Source organism: Rattus norvegicus, chromosome 18 (genome assembly GCF_036323735.1).
Source record: "Rattus norvegicus strain BN/NHsdMcwi chromosome 18, GRCr8, whole genome shotgun sequence".
Lineage (NCBI taxonomy): Eukaryota > Metazoa > Chordata > Mammalia > Rodentia > Muridae > Rattus > Rattus norvegicus.
The window spans coordinates 5,828,889-5,845,316 of NC_086036.1; positions in this window are offsets into that span (position 1 = coordinate 5,828,889).

The following is a 16,428-nucleotide window of genomic DNA, read 5'->3' on the forward strand; positions in this document are numbered from 1 at the left end:
TTCTTCTTTGTCTCTGGAGAGATGCTCTCAGATTTACAGGGCCCCTTTTAAAGATCTTAACAGGAGACCAAAAAATAAATAAATAAATAAACAAATCTGACTTCATCCTGGCTTGAGATCCGTCTTCCGGGCCCCATGATATTCGTGGCTTCATGTAGCCATTTTGTGAGCATCCTGCAAGGCCAGATGGGGAACTTGGGACTCTCAGGAGCCTCCCTTTTTGCAGCTTAGGGAGGTTTGTTTAAATCACATTATAAACCTAATGACACATAGCTAATGAAGCACAGATGTCCCGTGGAATCTGGAGATACGAGTATGAAAGTCCACCTGAAAGAAGCCGTGGACCCGCGGAACCATGGACTCACGGAGAGGGACAGTTCACGAGCCAATCCCTTCCTTCGCCCATTTATGAGTCCGTTGCCCTCTCATTACAGGGCTTCTGCAGTACTGTGGTCTTTCGGTCAGTCATTTCCTGGAATCCATAGCAGACTACATTTGATCACCATTGGCTTGGGCCCTTGAGACACGTCTGCAATAAAAAAAGATCCTGTATTGAAAGTTAGCTACACAAGCTCCTGGCTACTTTTGTTCTGTGTTCTCAGGTGAGCCCAGAGTCCCAAAGTTCTCATGGAAACTAGCAGGCCTCCATGACCTGACTCCCTGTCTGCTGGGAATACCAGTTGACAATTGTGTCAGGAAAGTGGAAGCCAAGGGGTGGTGTCCATTATGTTCCCCCTTAAAGATCATCCTTCCCTCAGCAGATGGAGATGTCTCTGGCTATGCTTATAGCAATGACTTTTCTTTGACAAGGTCAGGAAGGAACATAACAAAATAGTGTTCATTCTATTAGAGAAGGGGGTTCAATGGAACCCAGTATTCAATTTTTCCTTAGGTAAAATATCCATGGAGTCCTGGGGAGCCCACCAGAGTGCCAACCCCAAGGGTAGAGTACAGGAGATAAGAGAGCATGCTGCAAAAGACAAAGAGGCCTGAGGATAGCTCCATTGGTAAGTGCTTGTCATACAAGCATGAGGGCTGGATTTTCATGTGCCCATACCCACACAAAACAAAAACAAAAACAAACAACAACAAAACAGCACTCAGGAGGCAGACAGGACCACTGAGATTTGTGGGCCAGCCAGCTAACCTAGTTAGTGAGTGCCACTCAGGTCCTGGTAAGAGAAGGTGGACATCTCCTGAGGGTGTCCTTTGGTCTCCAACCAGACACACACATACATTCATACACACATACACACACACACACACACACACACACACACACACACACACACAGAGAGACAGAGACAGAGACAGAGAGAGACAGAGAGAGACAGAGAGAGACAGAGAGAGACAGAGAAAGACAGAGAGACAGAGAGAGAGACAGAGAGGCAGAGAGACAGAGAGACATACAGAGACAGAGATAGACACAGAGAGAAGAAAAGAAAATGTCTCCTGAAACAAACTGTGCCTCTTTCTCAGATTCAGCTGGATGACAACAGCTAAGTGGCTTCTTTGGGATATAGAACAAGAAATAACAGGCCCCTTCTGCCCATAAGAGGCCTGGTTCCTCTTCTAGATTGCCTAGTTCCTCTCTTTCTAAGGTATTTGCTTATAGCAATAAGCAGTTTGTGTTAGAGCCAAAGTGGTTCTCTCGGGGAAGTCCTTTGGGGAAACTCTCTGTGTTTTATTTGGAGGTATAATTTTGAATTCTTAAATTCTCAAAGATGTCTTCTGAAAGGAAAGCGTACATGTTCTCAATTTCAAAGTAAATATCGGGACTGGGGATTTAGCTCAGTTGGGAGAGTGTTTGCCTAGCATGCACGAAGCCCTGGGTGTGATTCCCACTGCACTGCAGAAAGCAAGCCTGGTGGCACTTGCCTGCAATCCTAGCATTAGAAAGGTGCAGGCAGGAGGATTTAGGAGTTCAAGGTCATCTTAAGCTATGCAGAGAGCTGGAGGCCAGCCTGGGCCACATGAGACCTTGCCACAAACAAACAAGAAAAGTAACAGCAAGCCAGGGTTCTTCCCTTAAAGGACTGGCTGCCACTCTCTGTCACTTTCCAGTCCGAGGATGAGACATGTTACACACAAGGAAACTGAGGCACCGGCACAGAGGCCTTTCTAGTGAATGGAAGCCATAGGAACAGCCCCTGACAGTGTCCTTCAGATTCCAAGTGAGAAAACGTTAAACAATTCTGTCCATCTTCATAGCTGGAAGACAAATGCTTGGAAAAATATGGTCCAAGAAATTAGAGCTCGGTTGTGATTATTACAGTTATTTGTCAACGGCAGTGTGTGATTTTGGAAAAGCACCAGCTGTATTACCAAGAGGATAGAGTACAGTTCATTTTTCATTTGCCTAATATAGATATCCTTGCCTTACCAAAGAGAGGGCTAAAAAGACACGATAAAGCATCAGAGATTGAGCAACATAACCGACTTCACAGAAAATGATTTAAACCTTTCACTGTCTGCTAACACAAGAGATTTTACCGCTGATTTATGTGTGGAGCTGTCGGAACTGTCAGAAATTGAAACAACCCTCCGAAAGGGAAAGGTATATGGGCAGCTAAGACCATTTACCTGTCTCTACCTTCCGACTCAGGATGGGGTGGGAGGAGTACATGTCACAAAGAACTAAAAACACCGTGATCTATGGTGCTGAAAGAGCCGATTGCCTACTGACAAAACAGTTTGTGTGCTTCATGGGTCAACAACCTGTTGCCTCAGATCTTCTTTTCCTCAGTTAAGGTAAGTGGGGAAGGGGACATTGTCAACCTTGTTTATAGGACAGAGCCAGCAAGACAGCCGTCCTGAAATTTCTCAGCTCCCTCTTCCAGTTTCTTTACTCCAGCCAGATTGCTCCTCCCACCATCCCTCTGAAGAGACTGTTTCGGATACAGCGACTTGGCCCAAACATAGAGCATTTAGCCATTTAGGGTGCTTAAGTAGGAATGACTTACTTCAACCATTCCAAAAGCGAAAGAAAAACTATTGCGATTGGATTGGAGAGAGCCTTGAAATTGTAAGGTGGGAGATTTCTTTTTTTTTTTTTTTTTTTATTAACTTGAGTATTTCTTATATACATTTCAAGTGTTACTCCCTTTCCCGGTTTCCGGGCAAACATCCCCCTCCCCCCTCCCCTTCCTTATGGGTGTTCCCCTCCCAACCCTCCCCCCATTGCCGCCCTCCCCCATAGACTAGTTCACTGGGGGTTCAGTCTTAGCAGGACCCAGGGCTTCCCCTTCCACTGGTGCTCTTACTAGGATATTCATTGCTACCTATGGGGTCAGAGTCCAGGGTCAGTCCATGTATAGTCTTTAGGTAGTGGCTTAGTCCCTGGAAGCTCTGGTTGCTTGGCATTGTTGTACTTTTGGGGTCTCGAACCCCTTCAAGCTCTTCCAGTTCTTTCTCTGATTCCTTCAACGGGGGACCTATTCTCAGTTCAGTGGTTTGCTGCTGGCATTCGCCTCTGTATTTGCTGTATTCTGGCTGTGTCTCTCAGGAGCGATCTACATCCGGCTCCTGTCGGTCTGCACTTCTTTGCTTCATCCATCTTGTCTAATTGGGTGGCTGTATATGTATGGGCCACATGTGGGGCAGGCTCTGAATGGGTGTTCCTTCAGTCTCTGTTTTAATCTTTGCCTCTCCCTTCCCTGCCAAGGGTATTCTTTTTCCTCATTTAAAGAAGGAGTGAAGCATTCACATTTTGATCATCCGTCTTGAGTTTCGTTTGTTCTAGGGATCTAGGGTAATTCAAGCATTTGGGCTAATAGCCACTTATCAATGAGTGCATACCATGTGTGTTTTTCTGTGATTGGGTTAGCTCACTCAGGATGATATTTTCCAGTTCCAACCATTTGCCTACGAATTTCATAAACTCGTTGTTTTTGATAGCTGAGTAATATTCCATTGTGTAGATGTACCACATTTTCTGTATCCATTCCTCTGTTGAAGGGCATCTGGGTTCTTTCCATTTTCTGGCTATTATAAATAAGGCTGCGATGAACATAGTGGAGCACGTGTCTCTTTTATATGTTGAGGCATCTTTTGGGTATATGCCCAAGAGAGGTATAGCTGGATCCTCAGGCAGTTCAATGTCCAATTTTCTGAGGAACCTCCAGACTGATTTCCAGAATGGTTTTACCAGTCTGCAATCCCACCAACAATGGAGGAGTGTTCCTCTTTCTCCACATCCTCGCCAGCATCTGCTGTCACCTGAGTTTTTGATCTTAGCCATTCTCACTGGTGTGAGGTGAAATCTCAGGGTTGTTTTGATTTGCATTTCCCTTATGACTAAAGATGTTGAACATTTCTTTAGGTGTTTCTCAGCCATTCGGCATTCCTCAGCTGTGAATTCTTTGTTTAGCTCTGAACCCCATTTTTTAATAGGGTTATTTGTTTCCCTGCGGTCTAACTTCTTGAGTTCTTTGTATATTTTGGATATAAGGCCTCTATCTGTTGTAGGATTGGTAAAGATCTTTTCCCAATCTGTTGGTTGCCGTTTTGTCCTAACCACAGTGTCCTTTGCCTTACAGAAGCTTTGCAGTTTTATGAGATCCCATTTGTCGATTCTTGATCTTAGAGCATAAGCCATTGGTGTTTTGTTCAGGAAATTTTTTCCAGTGCCCATGTGTTCCAGATGCTTCCCTAGTTTTTCTTCTATTAGTTTGAGTGTGTCTGGTTTGATGTGGAGGTCCTTGATCCACTTGGACTTAAGCTTTGTACAGGGTGATAAGCATGGATCGATCTGCATTCTTCTACATGTTGCCCTCCAGTTGAACCAGCACCATTTGCTGAAAATGCTATCTTTTTTCCATTGGATGGTTTTGGCTCCTTTGTCAAAAATCAAGTGACCATAGGTGTGTGGGTTCATTTCTGGGTCTTCAATTCTATTCCATTGGTCTATCTGTCTGTCTCTGTACCAATACCATGCAGTTTTTATCACTATTGCTCTGTAATACTGCTTGAGTTCAGGGATAGTGATTCCCCCTGAAGTCCTTTTATTGTTGAAGATAGCTTTAGCTATCCTGGGTTTTTTGTTATTCCAGATGAATTTGCAAATTGTTCTGTCTAACTCTTTGAAGAATTGGATTGGTATTTTGATGGGGATTGCATTGAATCTGTAGATTGCTTTTGGTAAAATGGCCATTTTTACTATATTAATCCTGCCAATCCATGAGCATGGGAGATCTTTCCATCTTCTGAGGTCTTCTTCAATTTCTTTCCTCAGTGTCTTGAAGTTCTTATTGTACAGATCTTTTACTTGCTTGGTTAAAGTCACACCGAGGTACTTTATATTATTTGTGTCTATTATGAAGGGTGTCGTTTCCCTAATTTCTTTCTCGGCTTGTTTCTCTTTTGTATAGAGGAAGGCAACTGATTTATTTGAGTTAATTTTATACCCAGCCACTTTGCTGAAGTTGTTTATCAGCTTTAGTAGTTCTCTGGTGGAACTTTTGGGATCACTTAAATATACTATCATGTCATCTGCAAATAGTGATATTTTGACCTCTTCTTTTCCGATCTGTATCCCCTTGATCTCCTTTTGTTGTCTGATTGCTCTGGCTAGAACTTCAAGAACTATATTGAATAAGTAGGGAGAGAGCGGGCAGCCTTGTCTAGTCCCTGATTTTAGTGGGATTGCTTCAAGTTTCTCTCCATTTAGTTTAATGTTAGCAACTGGTTTGCTGTATATGGCTTTTACTATGTTTAGGTATGGGCCTTGAATTCCTATTCTTTCCAGGACTTTTCAGGACTTTGAATTTTGTCAAATGCTTTCTCAGCATCTAATGAAATGATCATGTGGTTCTGTTCTTTCAGTTTGTTTATATAATGGATCACGTTGATGGTTTTCCGTATATTATACCAACCCTGCATGCCTGGGATGAAGCCTACTTGATCATGGTGGATGATTGTTTTGATGTGCTCTTGAATTCGGTTTGCCAGAATTTTATTGAGTATTTTTGCGTCGATATTCATAAGGGAAATTGGTCTGAAGTTCTCTTTCTTTGTTGGGTCTTTGTGTGGTTTAGGTATAAGAGTAATTGTGGCTTCGTAGAAGGAATTCGGTAGGGCTCCATCTGTTTCAATTTTGTGGGATAGTTTGCATAATATTGGTATGAGGTCTTCTATGAAGGTTTGATAGAATTCTGCACTAAACCCGTCTGGACCTGGGCTCTTTTTGGTTGGGAGACCTTTAATGACTGCTTCTATTTCCTTAGGAGTTATGGGGTTGTTTAACTGGTTTATCTGTTCCTGATTTAACTTCGATACCTGGTATCTGTCTAGGAAATTGTCCATTTCCTGAAGATTTTCAAATTTTGTTGAATATACGTTTTTATAGTAAGATCTGATGATTTTTTGAATTTCCTCTGGATCTGTAGTTATGTCTCCCTTTTCATTTCTGATTTTGTTAATTTGGACGCACGCTCTGTGTCCTCTCGTTAGTCTGGCTAAGGGTTTATCTATCTGGTTGATTTTCTCAAAGAACCAACTTTTGGTTCTGTTGATTCTTTCTATGGTCCTTTTTGTTTCTACTTGGCTGATTTCAGCTCTGAGTTTGATTATTTCCTGCCTTCTACTCCTCCTGGGTGTATTTGCTTCTTTTTGTTCTAGAGCTTTTAGGTGTGCTGTCAAGCTGCTGACATATGCTCTTTCCTGTTTCTTTCTGCAGGCACTCAGCGCTATGAGTTTTCCTCTTAGCACAGCTTTCATTGTGTCCCATTAGTTTGGGTACGTTGTACCTTCATTTTCATTAAATTCTAAAAAGTTTTTAATTTCTTTCTTTATTTCTTCCTTGACCAGGTTATCATTCAGTAGAGCATTGTTCAATTTCCACGTATATGTGGGCATTCTTCCCTTATTGTTATTGAAGACCAGTTTTAGGCCGTGGTGGTCCGATAGCACGCATGGGATTATTTCTATCTTTATGTACCTGTTTAGGCCCGTTTTTTGACCAATTATATGGTCAATTTTGGAGAAAGTACCATGAGGAGCTGAGAAGAAGGTATATCCTTTTGCTTTAGGATAGAATGTTCTATAAATATCCGTTAAGTCCATTTGGCTCATGACTTCTCTTAGTCTGTCTACATCACTGTTTAATTTCTGTTTCCATGATCTGTCCATTGATGAGAGTGGGGTGTTGAAATCTCCCACTATTATTGTGTGAGGTGCAATGTGTGTTTTGAGCTTTAATAAGGTTTCTTTTACGTATGTAGGTGCCCTTGTATTTGGGGCATAGATATTTAGGATTGAGAGTTCATCTTGGTGGATTTTTCCTTTGATGAATATGAAGTGTCCTTCCTTATCTTTTTTGATGACTTTTAGTTGGAAATTGATTTTATTTGATATTAGAATGGCTACTCCAGCTTGCTTCTTCTGACCATTTGCTTGGAAAGTTGTTTTCCAGCCTTTCACTCTGAGGTAGTGTCTGTCTTTGTCTCTGAGGTGTGTTTCCTGTAGGCAGCAGAATGCAGGGTCCTCGTTGCGTATCCAGTTTGTTAATCTATGTCTTTTTATTGGGGAGTTGAGGCCATTGATATTGAGAGATATTAAGGAATAGTGATTATTGCTTCCCATTATATTCATATTTGGATGTGAGGTTATGTTTGTGTGCTTTCATTCTCTTTGTATTGTTGCCAAGACGATTAGTTTCTTGCTTCTTCTAGGGTATAGCTTGCCTCCTTATGTTGGGCTTTACCATTTATTATCCTTTGTAGTGCTGGATTTGTAGAAAGATATTGTGTAAATTTGGTTTTGTCATGGAATATCTTGGTTTCTCCATCAATGTTAATTGAGAGTTTTGCTGGATACAGTAACCTGGGCTGGCATTTGTGTTCTCTTAGGGTCTGTATGACATCAGTCCAGGATCTTCTGGCCTTCCTAGTTTCTGGCGAGAAGTCTGGTGTGATTCTGATAGGTCTGCCTTTATATGTTACTTGACCTTTTTCCCTTACTGCTTTTAATATTCTTTCTTTATTTTGTGCGTTTGGTGTTTTGACAATTATGTGACGGGAGGTGTTTCTTTTCTGGTCCAATCTATTTGGAGTTCTGTAGGCTTCTTGTATGTGTATGCGTATCTCTTTTTTTAGGTTAGGGAAGTTTTCTTCTATGATTTTGTTGAAGATATTTACTGGTCCTTTGAGCTGGGAGTCTTCACTCTCTTCTACACCTATTATCCTTAGGTTTGATCTTCTCATTGAGTCCTGGATTTCCTGTATGTTTTGGACCAGTAGCTTTTTCTGCTTTACATTATCTTTGACAGTTGAGTCAATGATTTCTATGGAATCTTCTGCTCCTGAGATTCTCTCTTCCATCTCTTGTATTCTGTTGGTGAAGCTTGTATCTACAGCTCCTTGTCTCTTCTTTTGGTTTTCTATATCCAGGGTTGTTTCCATGTGTTCTTTCTTGATTGCTTCTATTTCCATTTTTAATTCCTTCAACTGTTTGATTGTGTTTTCCTGGAATTCTTTCAGGGATTTTTGTGTCTCCTCTCTATGGGCTTCTACTTGTTTATTTATGTTTTCCTGGAATTCTTTCAGGGATTTTTGTGTCTCCTCTCTATGGGCTTCTACTTGTTTATTTATGTTTTCCTGGAATTCTTTCAGGCATTTTTGCGATTCCTCTCTGTAGGCTTCTACTTGTTCTCTAAGGGAGTTCTTCACGTCTTTCTTGAAGTCCTCCAGCATCATGATCAAAAATGATTTTGAAACTAGATCTTGCTTTTCTGGTGTGTTTGGATATTCCATGCTTGTTTTGATGGGAGAATTGGGCTCCGATGGTGCCATGTAGTCTTGGTTTCTGTTGCTTGGGTTCCTGCGCTTGCCTCTCGCCATCAGATTATCTCTAGTGTTACTTTGTTCTGCTATTTCTGACAGTGGCTAGACTGTCCTATAAGCCTGTGTGTCAGGAGTGCTGTAGACCTGTTTTCCTCTCTTTCAGTCAGTTATGGGGACAGAGTGTTCTGCTTTCGGGCGTGTAGTTTTTCCTCTCTACAGGTCTTCAGCTGTTCCTGTGGGCCTGTGTCTTGAGTTCACCAGGCAGCTTTCTTGCAGCAGAAAATTTGGTCTTACCTGTGGTCCCGAGGCTCAAGTTCGCTGGTGGGGTGCTGCCCACGGGCTCTCTGCAGGGGCAGCAACCAGGAAGACCTGTGCCGCCCCTTCCGGGAGCTTCAGTGCACCAGGGTTCCAGATGGTCTTTGGCTTTTTCCTCTGGCGTCCGAGATGTGTGTGCAGAGAGCAGTCTCTTCTGGTTTCCCAGGCGTGTCTGCCTCTCTGAAGGTTTAGCTCTCCCTCCCACGGGATTTGGGTGCAGAGAACTGTTTATCTGGTCTGTTTCCTTCAGGTTCCGGCGGTGTCTCAGGCAGGGGTCCTGCCGCTCCTGGGCCCTCCCCCACGGGAGCCCAGAGGCCTTATACAGTTTCCTCTTGGGCCAGGGATGTGGGCAGGGGTGAGCAGTGTTGGTGGTCTCTTCCGCTCTGCAGCCTCAGGAGTGCCCACCTGACCAGGCGGTTGGGTCTCTCTCTCACGGGGTCTGGGAGCAGAGAGCTGCTGCGGGCCGGGATCCGCGGGTGTGGGACTTCCGGTAAACACAGAACGTGCCTGGTCCTAGAGGAATTCTGCTTCCGTGTGTCCCAAGCTCACCAGGCAGCTTTCTTGCAGCAGAAAAGTTGGTCTTACCTGTGGTCCCAAGGCTCAAGTTCACTCGTGGGGTGCTGCCCACGGGCTCTCTGCAGCTGCAGCAACCAGGAAGACCGGGAGATTTCTTACACCTGACAAAGCTTTGAAGTTAAGGAGTGGATCATTTAAAGTTTAGAGGGTTAAACTGACTTTTGCTGGGGACTGATCGTCCTAGCCACACAGCAGTTTATGTGACAGAGGAGACAGTCTAGTAAGAGGTAGGGCCACAGCCTTTTTGTTAGCATTCTGTCTAAGCTCCACCCCCACAGTTACCTGCAAACAGCCAGGTGTGCCTGACACTATAGAGGGGACTGCTTGCCCCTCCTCTCTCTCTTGCTCTTTCCCTCTTCCACCTTTGTCCCTTCTCCCCATTCCCTTCCCCCTTTCTCTCCATGTGCTCATGGCCAGCCTCTACTCTTCTACTTCTTCTCTCTTCCTCTGCCCTACTACCCTCTTAACTCCCTTTCCCATGCCCTGAATAAACTCTATTTTATACCCATCATGTCCCTCAGGGCGAAGGGATGTCTCAGCATGGGCCCGCTGAGGCATCCCCTTTCCCCAGACCTCCATAGAACATCTCCCAACTCTCCTTATCCTTTTATAAACACTTGTAATTCTACCCTTTCTGTAATCTCTTTCCAAAGTCTGCATCTGTTGAGAATCCTGTACTTGATGTGATTGGATGGATGGATGGATGGATGGATGGATGGATGGATGGATGGATGGATGGACAGGTGATAGGTAGGTAGATAGATAGATAGATAGATAGATAGATAGATCAATAATGGGTGATAGATAGATGATAGATATATAGGTAGATAGATGATAGATTAGATATATAGATGGTAGATTAGATAAATAAACGATAATAGAAGATAGAGATAGATTAAATAAGTAGATAGATAAATAGAGATATATAGATATATAGATAGATAGATAGATAGATAGATAGATAGATAGATAGATATAGATAGATAGAAAGAGAGAGAGAGAGAGAGATAGAAATACTTTATGTTTGGAATTAACACCCTCAGAAACAAAAATGTGTTCATTATATTTTCATCATTGTAACAAAATGCCTGAGACATCAACTTCAAAGCAGTAAAAGTTTATCTTGACGCCTAGGTTTTAAAGGTTTCATGGTACCTGATTTTAGAGTGAGTCATTGATGATACAGGATAGAGTGTTGAAAGCAGCTCTTAGTGGTTCTAGATCCTGTGAAATTGTCAATCAGTAGCAAGCATTCAACACCCTATTACATGCCCTGTGTCAGGGTGGAGGTTGTCGAATCTAACGGAATCTACAAACACGTGCTAAAAAGCCCAAGTTCCCGAGGAAAGTCTGCACATGCTGTCTTAAACTCAGAGCTGGTGATGGCATGTCCAGGTCTCCACACCACAACAATATTACATAGACCACATGTGACTTGAGGTAGGCACTGCCTCCCTTAGACCAGCACAGATTCTGGCAGCTTATTGAGAAAGCTTTGACTCAGAGACTTTAACCACCACCCTATCTAGGACAGGATGCTTCGAGGAAATGTCCTTGAACATGCTCACCTGGCATCTGTGCACTGCTTTCCTCTCTCCTGCCACAGGTGGCCTTTCCTAACTACGAGGCATGGACAGTCCAGCCACCACGTCCTCCACTGTGATTGGGAACTGGAATCCTGTTCTGATTTGGCTTTGTTCTTGCATTTCCTCTCTTCTCTCCTACTATTTCAGGATGTTTCTCTTGTACTCCATACTTTGATTCTTCCACCTCTTCTCAGCTGTGCCCCGTTCCCAGTCCCTTATGTTAGCATATCATCTACAATGGCAGGAATCACCATCCACTCACCATGCTAAATCTAAAAAGTCTAGTTACTCAGGAGCTAAGGAAGAAAAGTTTCTTCTGTTGAAATCACGGAAAACCACACAAAAAGATCTTTCCACTAGTGCCACCATCGCATGGATGGTCCTACCCAAGATAAGAAGTCACAGAAATGAGATGGGAAAATGGAAAGAGATTAAATTGTCACTATTTGTGCACGGTGCAGAGTATCTGCCCAGAGATGTAAAGAATCAACTAGAAACTAGGAAAGTATTACAGTAAATCAGAGCAATAACAAAGATAGCCAGATACAAGAACAATGTACAAAACACAAAAGCATCTCCATTTATCAATAGCATCTGCTTTGAAAAATTAATAAGCAAAGATCTTAAGATAACAAAATACTTCAATTAAACTTAATAATGAATTGCTAAATGACTCAATAGTGTGTATGTAATCTCTGTACTCAAAGTTACATGTTAAAGCCCATTGGAAATGAACTCTACAGGATTATAAAATCATATAAGAAAATGGTTGTTTTGCTTTTTCTTTTATTTTTTAAACAAAGGACAAAGAATGTGAACTTATGCTACCAGATTGTAAGTATGCCACATGGTTACAAAAACTAAAATGGTGTGGTATTTATAAGAGTATTCATCAGGAAAAATAGAGATGAATGACTAGAAATGCCTCAGTTCTGAATGCATGAAAGTCAAATACAAACCTTTGCAAGATTAAATTGGTAGAAAATAAGCAGGGTGTGTAAAATAGGTGTCATGTGCTCGGTTTCCTACTCAAGTCCCTGTAGAGAAATGAATCTCAAGGCAATTCAAGAGCTCCACATAAAACACATAAAAATATATAAATAGGCTGATTAGAAGCCAGCAGTGCTTTCCAACAGCTTCTCCCTGAGGTGGTGAGGAGCAAATACTCAAGTTTAATTCTGGAGAGAGTTTGAGAGACCTAGAGACTCCAATTATTAGACCAAAGTAAGAAGGAAGCCTCAATGCTGAGACCACTGGAGGTTCTGTCTCTGTCTCTGTCTCTCTGTGTCTGTCTGTCTGTCTGTCTGTCTCTCTCTCTCTCTCTCTCTCTTCCTCATTCTCTCCATCCCTCTCTCCTATCCCATACAGGGTCTCACATAAAGGTAGAAGTCATATTTATCCCAATATAAAGTTTATAGTAAGTCTCTAGAAACTGATTCCAAAGTATATGAAAAGCCAGATAAAGAATTCAAAAGATCTTACAAAATATCAATGAATTCCAAGAAACCAGAGACAGTGACTGAACACATTACAGAAGATAATGTAGGGTATGAATGAGACTCAATAGATGACAGAAATGCCTTTTTAGAAAAACGTAAGTGAAGGAACGCTTCTTACTGGTGACTTCCATGACTTGCCTGGCTACTTTACTTACATATCCCACAACCACTTGCCCAAGAGCGACACAACCCGCAGTAAGCTGAGCCCTCCCATGCCAATAATTAATCAAGAAAATGCCCAAAAGACATAGCCAGTGACCAGTTGGTTGGAGTCAATTCCTCAGGGGAGGTTCCTTCCTCCCTGCTGTCTGGAGTAAACAAAAACAACAACGACAAAAACAGCAGGTAAAGGTACACATCACTAAGCCTAACAACTTACTCCTATGATCTCAACACATGGGCCATTAGCATGCACACGCAGATAGATAGATAGATAGATAGATAGATAGATAGATAGATAGATAGATAGATAGACAGATAATAGATCTACAAACAGATGGATGGATAGATAGATAGATAGATAGATAGATAGATAGATAGATAGATAAAAAATATGTAGGCAAGTGCCAAGAGATACAGATAATGAAAAACTAAAAGCAGCTTGTATGATTATTGATGCACGACTAGTTTTTAAAAATGGCTATAATTAATGAGTGACTACTTAAAATAACTGTACATACAATTATGGACTAGAAGTAGTCTGGTAATTTAAAAGATAGAGCTGTACCATTATGAACCATGTAAAATGAAGTCATCAATTAATACATATAACTTGGTGCCATCTGCAAATGTGCTCACATTTACTCATTTATCCATTGAACAGCAACAACAATTGATGCTCACTTCATGCAGGGACAGTTCTGTTTAGAAGTAATGACAGAGTAGGCCAAAGAGACAACATCAGTCTCTCCCTTCGTCCACTGTCTATTGAGCAGCTAAACAATGTAAACCCTAAACAACTGGAGGGTCTGTTAGGTTTCTGTCTTTGCCATAACAACTCACCATATCTTCAGTGTCTCCAACAACAGAATATATTAACATACCAATCTACATGTCTAACACCCAGCCCAAGTCTCACTAGAAATGACTGCATCCTTTCTGATGGCACTAGGGAAAAAGAAGTCTCTTCTGTCCTTTGAATGTTTTCGAGAATTCCAAGGTTGTGGGACCCCATTTCCTGACTAGCTATCCCAGAGGGCCATTCCCACAGTGGCCAACTGCACTCTTGGTCTGGTATCTCCTTCATCTACCTTCAAAGCCAACAGCAATGGGCCAATCCACTCTTACTTCTGCATCTCTTGTCTTTCTTCTAACTTGTCCACTCAGGGAAGACTACACTTGAATGATTAGGTCGGACCTGTGAGAATAATCCAGGACTCTCCCCCAAACTCAAATGTATTAAATATCACATCATATTTAATACATTTAGCTATAAAAAGATGTCTAAACAGGTTGTGGGGATGAGGGAATGGATTTCTCACCCACAGAAATAAATGATGCTACAATGGAACCAAAAATGATGATGAGCGAAAAGTATATAGAAAGGATGATTTAGATTGGAAGGTGAGAGAGACCTTCTGTGTTTGTCACTTTTTATCACTGGGCTAAACCTTCCATAAACAGCTGAACAAAAGATTTCAAGCCATGGCGTGGCACATGCCACCAGCTCTCAGAATGGGAAGGTGGTATGATCATGAATCAGATCGGGCAGGCATGCATAGTGAGACTACATCTTTGAAAAAGAAAAAGAGGAGAATTTTATTGGGGTTCAGTTTCATAAAGATGGGTCCATGATTGTCTTCACCACAATGGGCCAGAGGCAAGGCAGACATATGAAGCAGACATATGTGGAAAAGTTGTTCCACTGATGTCAGCCAGGAGGCAGAGAAATGAGGAAGGGACCTAGGCCAGTATATGCTTTTCCTAGACACTACCTCAATGATCTGCTTCCTTCTCTAAGCTTCAATACCTTGTAACAACACTAAATTATGATTCTATCCATGCATTAATCTACTGTTTGAGTTAAGCCTCCATGATGGCCTTGGAACATTGTGACCTGAGCCTTGTAGAACATACTTCCTCTTCAAAGAAGATGTTCCCCTGAAAAATGGCCTCCTACAGTGGTCATCGGAGCAGCACATTTCAGGCATATATTTTTATACATACACACACACACACACGTACATATATGCAGATAGGGGTATAGAAATTTCTGTACCAAACTATTCACAGGTCACTTCCAGAGAGAGCTGCCAAATTCTGGGTGGACGGGGATAGCCTTTACTGGTGAGTCTATATTCTATGCTTGAATATTCTTTACTTGTGAATATTTTTAAGAAAGCACTTAAGTTTATAAAGCCTTAGGTTTAAAAAAAAAAAAAGGCTGACTGAGTTGGCAGCTCACACTTTCAGTCTCAGCACTCAGAGTTTGTCATAGTAGGGTCAGCATAGACGTGGGGTAAACATGGGCTACATAGTGAATTCCAGACCAGCTTGGGCTAGAGAGATGCCTTGTCTAACAGGATAACCAGGGAGTTGGCGAGACAGCTCAGCTGTTCAGAGCATGTTCTGTTCTTCAAAAGGACCCAAGTTCTGTTCCCCACACCCACATCAGTGGCTAACCTGTACTTTAGTCCCAGGGACCTAAAATCTTCTGGCATCTATTGGTGCCTGCATAGACATTCACATGAGGATATAAATAAATATAAAAATAATTCTTGTCTTAAAGCACAGTCTGAAGAGAAATGTTGGTAGATAGGAAATTTTAAATATTATTACAATTTGGGCATATTCTAAGTTCTAACACACATAAAATACAAATAAAGCCTTGTCTTAGACTCTGCGAAAGTACACAGGCTAGGGGGAATTCATAAATCAAAACCTGTTCTCTTTCAGCCTTCAAGGAGACCATACTCACCAATTAGACATTTTTACACATCAGCAACCTCGGAAACTTCTTGTGGCTATAACCCCTTTATTTTGCTTCTAAGTCCTAACTTGGTGCTCATTTCCTGAGCTCTGGCCCTGGATACCACACATCATTTCATGTGCTTTTCCAAGGAGGACACTAAAAGCTGCTCTCAGAATGAAGGCAGACAGAAGAAAAGTTGCTTGAATGGGCCCTGTGGTGTAGCAATCTGTCACAGCAGAAGGGTGAGTCTTGCCAGTATGCATTTCTGCTACCCAAGATACAAACAAGGGAGACATCACAGGAGGATACGTGGAAGTGCTTGCCACTGAACTGGACTGGAGCGGTGCTCAGCCAGACGACAGGACAACAAAGGGTCCTCCCAGGACCCAGGAAAGCAAACTTTCAGCAATTTGCTCAAGCTTCACAGCCCTGGACACAAATGTACAAAATTGGTTGTGTGTGTGTGTGTGTGTGTGTGTGTGTGTGTGTGTGTGTGTGTGTGTCTGTGTGTGTGTCTGTGTCTGTGTGTGTGTGTGTGTGTGTGTGTGTGCTTGTATGCATATTGATGTGTGTGTATGTGCACATGAGTGCGTGCATGGACACTTGAGGTTAGAAACACACCCCTCTCGTTTCCACCCTATTATTGAGGTAAGGTTGTTTACTGAACCCAAAGATTACTGATTCGGCTAGTCTAGCTACTGATTCTGGGAATCTCCTACCTTCACCTCCTGCATGCTGAGATCACAGATTGGCCACCGTGC